This window comes from Labeo rohita, chromosome 22 (assembly GCF_022985175.1).
Source record: "Labeo rohita strain BAU-BD-2019 chromosome 22, IGBB_LRoh.1.0, whole genome shotgun sequence".
In the NCBI taxonomy this organism is placed as follows: domain Eukaryota; kingdom Metazoa; phylum Chordata; class Actinopteri; order Cypriniformes; family Cyprinidae; genus Labeo; species Labeo rohita.
This window is the reverse complement of record NC_066890.1, coordinates 35879739-35889698: the sequence shown is the minus strand read 5'-3', so window position 1 is coordinate 35889698 and position 9960 is coordinate 35879739. Positions and strand designations below refer to the sequence as shown.

General features: G+C 35.0%; 1 protein-coding gene across 3 annotated transcripts in view; it reads right to left on the bottom strand.

Moving 5' to 3' along the window:
• The window catches only part of LOC127153810 (leucine-rich repeat-containing protein 15), a 16866-nt gene extending 7670 nt beyond the window's left edge, over positions 1 to 9196 (bottom strand). The window contains exons 1-4 of one of the 3 annotated variants that reach the window (XM_051095065.1): positions 9169 to 9196; positions 8938 to 9058; positions 2939 to 3104; positions 1 to 1080 (exon numbers count right to left, since the gene is read on the bottom strand). The exon at positions 1 to 1080 is cut by the window's left edge and continues 770 nt beyond it. The gene's annotated coding sequence lies outside the window, so the exon portion shown is untranslated. Of the gene's footprint in view, positions 1081 to 2938; positions 3148 to 8937; positions 9059 to 9168 lie in introns of those variants that run through there. The other 2 variants (XM_051095067.1, XM_051095066.1) reach the window with 2 other exon arrangements.
• Between the last annotated feature and the right edge of the window lie 764 nt (positions 9197 to 9960).

Here is a 9960-nt window from a genome sequence, read left to right as displayed (position 1 = left end):
AATGGAAAGTCAGACCCCCTCTTACAAAAGACTATTGTTGCAGACGATGATACAAAGATTGTGTCAGATAGTAAAACCATGGTACTCATTACTCAGAGAATACCATGGAACAGTACATCACTCAGTTGCCATTATGTTCAGTTAATGCTAAAAAGGGGCTCTAATCATTTTTTTAAATGTGGCTTTTTTACTCTATACACACAACCCAAAAGACATGGAGCAAAAGCAGCTGTGCGGCAGCTGATTGCTTACATTTACGCTGGTGGAAGAGCTAAGCTAACTGGGGCATAGGGGATATGAGCGATAGAGAGGATTGTACAGCCCATGGTGGACAGACTGTCTGGTGAAAAAAAAGGAAAGACTTTGAACTAATGACATTGATGTTGTGGGCAGGAATGCCAAGAGCTCAGCCGGGAGAGAGAGACACTTACTAAACCAGACAGACCAAATGTAACACCCCTTGTGTTTTCCTCCAGGGGAAAAGAGGATCGAGAGTGACAAAGAAAAAGGTTACGGGAGGAGAGGAAAGCCACTGTACACAGAAGCGCCATGCCCGTTTTATGCATGTTTACGCATGTCATGTATAAAACCATGAGCGTGATGTTTTTTATTGTTCCAGGTAAAAAGGTTTGTCTCTAGCAGAAATCACCCATTCACGTCTAAATTTATTTGGTTTTACTAGTTCTATAAGCCCTGCATCATATTACTATGATTATTGTATCTCAAAAGTGCCTGGATGAAGTACTTTTTTAGTATGAAAAGTTTGAAGCTCACATATTTTTAAATGTACAAACCCAAAAGTAATGAATTTAGGCTTTAGCTAGATGCTAATGCTAATGCTCAAGCTTGAATATCCACGTCTGAACATGCCATAAAGAGCATCATTAAAATTAGAGCAGTGAGAGGCGTCCTGAATGAGTTCTAGCAGGGTTTGGCAGCATTACCGCAGAGCATTTGGGAGGTCATGAAATGAACCGTAAAGCGTTTAATCAACCTCGACTCAATCCTGTGAACCTCGCTCTCCCTCCCTTCATCGCTTCATCATTCCAGCCCATCATCTCTCCAGCCTTTTTGCGTTTCCTAAATGGATATGGGATTTTATCATATGAAATAGCAGATGTTCAGATGAATGTAACATTAAACTTCTTGACCATTAGCACCAAATGAATACATTTAATTAATAAAGACTATAAATATAAATAAATTTAGATAAGATAACTATTAACATAGAACACATTCATAAATGAACAACTAAACACACTTAAGTTGCAAAAGTATTCATACCCCTTCATTTTTTTTTTCACGTTTTATGTTGTAGCCTCAAGTTAAACTGTTATTTTTTTTTCCCCGCATCAATCTACACTCCATACACTATAATGACAACCCTGCTGAAAAAACAGCTAAAACCAGCCTAAGCTGGTTGGCTGGTTTTAGCTGGTCATCCAGCCTTGTCTTAGCTGGTCAGAAGGCTGGTTTTAGAGAGGTTCTGGCCACTTCCTTAGCTGGTCAGGCTGGTTTTAGCTGGCCAGGCTGGGAGACCAGCTAAAACCAGCTACTTCCATCTTAAACCAGCTAAGACCAGCCAAAAAGCCTACGCTGGTTTTTAGCATATTTGTGCCAACTTTGCAAATTTATTCAAAATAAAGCACTGAAATAAGTACATTGCATAAGTATTCATACCCTTAACTCAGTATTTAGTTGAAGCACCTTTACAGCCATTTTGGGTTTACTGTGACAAGTTTTGCACATCTGCATTTGGCAATTATCTGCCATTCTTCTCCTCACTTCTTCACCTGTCAAGCTCTGTCATCTTGGATGGAGGCTGGAAGACATTTTCAAGTTTCTCCAGAAATGTTTGATCATGTTCAAGCCCAGGCTCTGGCTGAGCCACTCACGGACACTCACAGAGCTGTCTATAACCCACTCTTGCCGTGGACTAGGTTTTTATTAAGGCTTTCCTTCTACCCTGCTGTTGAACAACAGCCCCACGGCATGAGGCTGCTACCACCACACTTTACTTTTGGGATGGTACTGTGCAGGGATGATCAGTGCCTGGTTTTCTTCAAACATGATGCTTGGAATTGAGGTTAACAAGACCAGAGAATCTTGTTTCTCACAGTCTGAGAGTTCTTTAGGTGCTTTATTGCAAGTGTGTTTTCATGTGTCTTCACTGAGAAGAGGATTGAGTTTGGCCACACCACCATAAAGACCAGACTGGTCTTTCTGTATTTTCTCCTATCTCCACATTTGATCATGGAGCTCAACTAGAGTGACCATCACCTTCTTGGTCACCAGTCTAACCTAATGCACTTCTCCATCAATTGCTCAGTTTGGCCAGGAGGCCACCTCTACGAAGAGTTCTGTTTTTTCAAACTTCTTTCATTATGGATAATGGAGGCTACAAGCGCCTGTGAACCTTCAGTGCAGCAGATTTTTTTCCTGAGCTCTTTTCCTGAATCTCTTTCCTCTACAGGCAGTTCTTTTGACCTCAGGATTTGGTTTTTGCACTGATGTGGATTTTCAGCTGTTAGACCTGTTATTGAGAGGTGTGTGCCTTTCCAAATCATACTCATTCAAATGAATTTGCCACAGGCTAACTCCACTCAAAGTGTAGAAACATCTACAAGCGATATGAATCAAATTTCAAGTGTCCCAGAAATGGGTATGAATACTTATGCAATGGAAGCATTTCAGTTTTTTATTTCTCATAAATTTGTTACAAATCTGTTTTGTGCTGTCATTATGGTGTATGGAGTGTAGATTGATGAGGAAAAAAAAAAAAGTAATTTAAAACACTTCAACATAAGGCTGCAACATGACAAAATGTGAAAAAAAAATGAAGGGTATGAATACTTTTGCAAAGCACTTTGTATAGGTATATTCTATGACAATTCTCAACAAAATACTACAAATATGAATAAATAATTTTATAACTTACATAGCCATGCCCAAAACTCACGGTATTGGTTGAGCAAATGTTGCTGTGTCAAGCTGAGCAGTACAAGCACACTGAAACACTGAATAAAAATACATGCTTTACCTTTAAGGAGGACAAGGAAGGTTGTAAATCTGCCAGTCTTCAGCGAAGACCGACAACAACAATCCTGAAAAACAAAGAACAAGAAATGGATGAAGAAACGGAACAGAATGAAAGGTCAACGAGGACACGCAATGAGTCACGGGCAAATATTTAGATTCCCTCGACTGCCTCACATCTGCCTCCATCTTGATGACGTCACTAATCGACAGCTCTGATTCAAGCCCATCTGTTTGGCTGGAAAAACACAGAGAAGATATTTTCTCTCACTGTTTACCTCCAAAGATAAAGACCAAAACACCATGTTTTTTTTCTGCTGCCCTCTGCATTATTTCACTCATTCACTTGTTTATATTTGCGGTTTGTATCAAGTCGTCACACTACCTCCAGAAACGCTCTGTTATGACCACAAAGCTTGAATTCCTGATGTAAAATGTCTTGAACTGGCACACAACGCTCCTGTGTGAGAGAGTGAAGCACCATTAGCAGTTCACTCTCTCCAGCTTGCTAATCTGGAACCAGTTAGCCATGTTGTTTTGAGCAGGTTCTGCTCATAATTGAGAAGAAAAGTTGGTTGTAGATCAGAGTTTTATTCCAGAGCTTGAAATGAGAACGACAACTGTGTTATTTAAACTTCTGTATGTCATTTTGTGCAGTGCTAGCCGGTATACGCTTGCTAAAGCGGTTGTTAGCATAACGCCTTTGACCCAAACAGAGAAAACATGCCAGTATTTTCAGGCAAAGTGTTTGTCATCTTTTCTGGAAATTCATATGATAATCATTTGAGGGTGTTTCTTTTACTACGCCCACTTTTGTTCATGTGGACTTTTAGAAAATAAACACTCTTGAGAGTTTATTTATTTGAGTATTAACAAAAGTGTACATATGCGTCATAGAAAAAAATTCTCCATTTTTCCCCTCACCGCATCTCAAATAATGTGCTGTTTAATAGCATTTTGCATAATTTTTGCAAAAGTTGACAACATTACAGCATGAATAGAAATAGAAGGCTGTAAAAATATCAGATTATGTTTTGACATGGCGGAAAGGACAAATTTCACAGGATAAATATTAAAATAGTTATGTTTACTTCATTCTTTTTTTTTTCTTCATTCATTTGTCAACCGGTAGAGATTTTGGACTATCGTCTCTATAATAAAAACGTATCGTTTGAGTTTTTAAGCATTGCCAAGTCGAATGAACACCAAAATGTAAAAATCGTAAGGTTTAGTTTTTTCGCTATTTTTAATAGTTTGAAAAACCTACTTTTTCAAATTCGTCCTAGATGGTTTGTCTGATTTTCATCAAATATGACTCGATCATCTTCCGACCATGCTGGCAAAAAATTATAGATTTTTTGTCGAAATACGAAATGGTTTTCGTTTAACGCGTCAATGAATTTGCTGGAAAGATGCCAAACTGCATCTGAGGCTGTATCTCTGCAAAGCTTTGATATATTTACACCAAAGTTTGTATGTGCCATTGTCACCCCACACTGACCACACCACACCAACTTGGTAACAGTGCCACCTATTGGTCAAAAGTAATACACCATTTATTTACCATTGATAATGAAATTTCCAAAAATGCTAATAACTTTTGATTGCATTAGCATATTGTAATGAAACGGGTCTTAAAATATTCCTCGAGTCATGCCAACAACATACATTCTAATTATGCCATAACTGGCCGAACCTCCTGTCCGCCGTTTTGATTTGTATTAAAAATCTACTTTTTCGAACTCCTCCATGACCATTTGGCCAATTTTCACCAAAATCAAGTCAGATCATCTTCAGACTGTGCTGACATAAAATTTTGGATTTTTTGTTGATAGACAGCAATGCAACAAATTTGAGCCATGATGCCAAAATGTCTCTGAGGTTTTATCTTTGCAAAGTTTTGACACCAAACCTTGTGGCATTGTCACCTCACACTGAACACACCACATCGATTTGATAACAGCACCACCCACTGGCCAAAAGTGATAACCCATTAAATCACATTACTAGTGGTTGTTATTAAGATTTTTCACCCATTTTGACTAAAATCATCTTAAAATGACTTCAATTACTCATTGCTTTAGTTGCCCTGATGCTTGCTACCTTGCTTGCCTAAAACAATTTGTTGAGTCAACTTAAAATAATTTGTTACCCGGCTGCCTTAAAATTTTAAGTTTAGTCAACTTGAACTAAGTTGTACTAAGTGACAACTTAGATATTTGAGTTCATTGAACTTAAAATGTTAAGGCAGCTGGGTAACAAGCCCAGCTTTTAAGTTTAACAAATCAAATTTTTGGTTTAGTCAACTCAAATACCTAAGTTTTCACTTAGTACAACTTAACATTTTAAGCTGACTAAACTTATTTGAGTTAACTGAACTTAAAATTTGAAGGCAACAGGGTAACAAATTATTTTAAGTTGACTCAACAAATTGTGTCTTTTTGTTTTTTACACTGTAGTGCCTGGCCTCAAACTTGCTGCTTGCAGCTATATTTTAAACTAGTACACTGTAAAAAATAAAAAAAAAAACACAATTTGTTAAATCAGCTTAAAATAATTTGTTACACTGCTGCCTTAAAATTTTAAGTTCAGTCAACTAAAATAAGTTTAGTCAACTTGAAATGTTAAGTTGTACTAAGTAACAACTTAGATATTTGTGTTTGCTAAACTTAACAAATGGGTCAGTAACCCAGCTGCCTTAAAATTTCAAGTTGATTCAACTCAAATATCTAAGTTGCCACTTAGTATAATTTAACATTTCAAGCTGAATAAACTTTTTTAAGTTGACTGAACTTAAAATTTTAAGGCAGCCAGGTTACAAATTATTTGAAGTTGACTCAACAAATTATTTTTTTACAGTGTATTAGTTTTTTGTTATTTTGACACTGATGACAAGATTTATGACATTTCTACGGTATCAAAAATCAACAAAGACTTTATTTAAGAAAAAAATATCTATATTGTGATATACTCGTTATCGTGAAATAAAATTACTCATACTGCAATATAAGATTTTGGTCATATTGCCCACACCTAATTTAGATTATATTTATTTTTTCCAATTCAAGTTTTGTATAGTGCTTTTCAAAGTACACTGTTTCAAAGCAGATTTACAAAAAAAAAGTACTTTTTGGGGATTTTTTCAGCTTTTTTTCACTCTAAAGCTGAGGTGGATTGGATCAGATCCATGAGGGCTACGACCAATCAGTTCCAATAAAGGACAAATGAATGAATGGAAAACGAATAAATCCAAGATTTGGTGATAATACAAGCAGTTTTATGAGGCATTTTTATGTTCTAAGACGCAAACTCTGGATCCAGCACAAGGGTTAAAACAAAATCTATCCTTTTTCTAAAGTAGCACAATATAACTGTTTTTAAGACAGTTCTAATGTGACTGTCATAGAAGAAGAATGTAAAATGCGTTTATTTGAATAAAAATCAACTTCTGGGAAAAGCGCCCGAAGTTGAATGAACATCAAGTGCGGCTCCGTGTTTGTCTTCTGTTTAAACTTGGCCGCAGACGAAAGCACACCGCCTGTTTTTCGTAGAGGTGTGTGACCTTACGATAAGAGTGAGCTTGATCGTCAAAACAAAGCTGAGATTAGAGGAACATGAGAAAGATGGAGACATTAATCATGACTAAATGGTTTGGTAGGAACGAAGCTGTTTTACGTTTGCGCTCCGTGCCCATGGGAGCTGAACTGTTGGATCGATTAAAAAGGGTCCTCTTTGAACTCTTCCACAATTTTCCTGTTTTTCACTGAAAGTTTACCCTTGGGGCTCCAGCGCAGATGACTAAGAATGTGAATTTGCTGGTTTTGAATAAATATTGTCTGGTTAGTACAGCACAGGGTCTGGGCATACCACCATGCCAAACTGTTAGAATCGAAACTAATGGATCTTGACACTAGTATTGGAACAATTAAAATGAAAGCTTTGTGTCCCTTTTTTTGAATTTTTTTTTTCTTAGAATTTCTGAGTTTACATCTCGCAGTTCTGACTTTTTTCTAGAATTCAGATTTTTTTTTTTAGAATTCTGAGTTTACATCTCACACTTCTGACTCTTTTCTTAGAATTCAGATTTCCTTTTTTAGAATTCTGAGTTTACATCTCATAGCTCTGACTTTTTCTAGTATTCAGATTTTTTTCTTAGAATTCTGAGTTTACATCTCACATTTCTGACTTTTTCTTAAAATTTTTTTTTCCTCTTAGAATTCTGAGTTTACATTTCACAGTTCTGACTTTTTTCTTAAAATTCTGAGTTTACATCTCACAGTTCTGACTTTTGTGGTAGAATAATTTTTTTTTGGTAGAATTCTGAGTTTACATCTCACACTTCTGACTTTTTTCTTAGAATTCTGATTTTTTTTCTTAGAATTTTGAGTTTACATCTCAGAACTGACTTTTTCTGAACTTTTTCTTAGAAACTCTCAAATTTTTCTTTTAGTTCTGAGTTTACATCTCAGATCTGACTTTTTTCTTAAAATTATTTATTCTCAGAATTCTGAGTTTACATCTCACATTTCTGACTCTTTTCTTAGAATTCAGATTTTCTTTTTTAGAATTCTGAGTTTACATCTCGCAGTTCTGACTTTTTTCTAGAATTCAGATTTTTTTCTTAGAATTCTGAGTTTACATCTCACACTTCTGACTTTTTTCTTAGAATTTTTTCCTTTTTTAAAATTTCAGAATTCTGAGTTTACATCTGAGTTTTTTTCTAGAATTCAGATTTTTTTCTTAGAATTCTGAGTTTACATCTCACATTTCTGACTCTTTTCTTAGAATTCAGATTTCCTTTTTTAGAATTCTGAGTTTACATCTCAGTTCTGACTTTTTTCAGATTTTTTTTTTTAAATTCTGAGTTTATTTTTTCCTTTTCTTTTTTTTTCCTCAGTTTTATATCTCGCATTTCTGACTTTTTTTCTTAGAATTCAATTTTTTTTTTCAGGAGTTTACATCTCGCAGTTCTGAAATTTTTCTCTGAATTCTGAGTTTCTCACAGTTCTGACTCTTTTCTTAGAGTTTTTTTTCTAGTATTCAGATTTTTTTTTAGAATTCTGAGTTTTCTTTCTTTTTTCTTAGAATTTAGATTTTTTCTTAAAATTCTGAGTTTACATCTCACACTTCTGACTTTTTTCTTAGAATCCTGATTTTTTTTTTTCTTAGTTTACATCTTTTTCTGAAGCAAAAGTCAGAACTTTTTTTTTCTAAACTCTTAGAATTCTGAGTTCACAACTCACAGTCCTGACTTTTTTTGTTAAAATTTTTGTCAAACTTTTGTCTTAGAATTATTTGTTCCTCAGAATTTCCTCAGAGAATTTTTTCCTTAGAGTTTTGCATCACACATTTCTGACTTTCTTCTTAGGAATCAGATTTTATTCTTAGAATTCTGAGTTTACATCTCACAGTTCTGACTTTTTTTCTCAGAATTTTGAGTTTAAATCTCACAATTCTGTTTTTTTTTTTTAAATAAAAAAAAAAATGGTAATTTTGACTTCTTATCTCACAATTCAGACTTTTTCCCCTCAAAATTTACTGACATTTCTTCTGAGAATTGCAAGATAACATTTCAAAATTTTTTATTTATTTTTAACCACAAAATAAAAAAAAAAATACCTTGTGCTAGCTATTGATGTGTATCTTTATCGCTCATATCTTTAGCTCATATAAAGACAACTCAACATGCACTCAAATGTCCTCGGGACACGGCTGACAAATCAGTGCAGTCGAGTGTTATTGTCCAGAAGCCCTATCAAAATATTATGAGTGAGCCTTTCGCTTTTCTTTCCTTGTTTGTGTTTCCCTCAGGCGCTCGACCAATCACGAGTCTTACTCATCTGGCGACTCGCGAGTCTAGGTCACTCCATTATGAAAGCAAACAAGAAACATAAAACTCACCATGGCTTGTGTCCTCGAAGTAATTCAAATAAATCATCATCTTCGTCATCGTCCTCTTTTCCCACTTTTCATCCGCATCATTCTCCTATCCGAGTGCTTTATGTTATTTCATCTGAGACCACTGTGAATAAAAACAGCAGGAGGTAAACTAAGTTTAAATTTTGCTGAAGAAATTACATTTAAAACATTTCAAAACAGATAAACAAATATATTTAATAATAAGCATCTTACAGTTTAGAGACGTCTCCAAGAAACACAGTGTCTTATTGCTGAATGAATCAGTGTGTTTGAACGACTCGGTTGGATGAATCAACGATTCACTCATAAAGACATACACCAGTGTAGTTTCCGAATGAATCCGTGCACTTGAACGAATCAGTTTAGTCAGTGATTTGATTAGACGGTCGCTTGTTTAGTTCCAGAATAGATCACGCTGAATTTGTATACTAGTATACTACTACTACTAAGTATACTACTTTCACTATTTATACTATATATTTATATGGCAGAAATAATAAGTATGCTAGTATTGTAGTTCCAAATGAAGAATTATCACTGTGTTTAAAGAATCAATTGAGTGAACGACTAAGCATCACTGTTTTTTAAATAACTGATTGAGTGTATGAATCAGCAATGTTTTCTAAAGAATCAACTGAGTGAAAAATTCAGCATCAAAGTTTTTTAAAGAATTGATTAAGTGAACGATACAGTGTCAGTGATTCCTAAATAAACGATTGAATAAATGATCCAGCATCAATGTTTTTTTTAAAGAATCGATTGAGTGACCGATGCAGCAATGTTTCTTAGATAATTAAATGCGTGAACAATTCAGCAGCAATATTTTTTTAAAGAATCGATTGAGTGAACGATTCAGCATCAATGTTTTTAAAGAATTGTTTGAGTGAACAATTCAGTAGTGTTTCTTAAATAAGCGACTAATTCAGCATCATTAGTTTTAAAGAATCGATTGAGTGAACCATTCATCAATGTTTTTTTAGAGAATCGTTCCAAGTGAACGATACA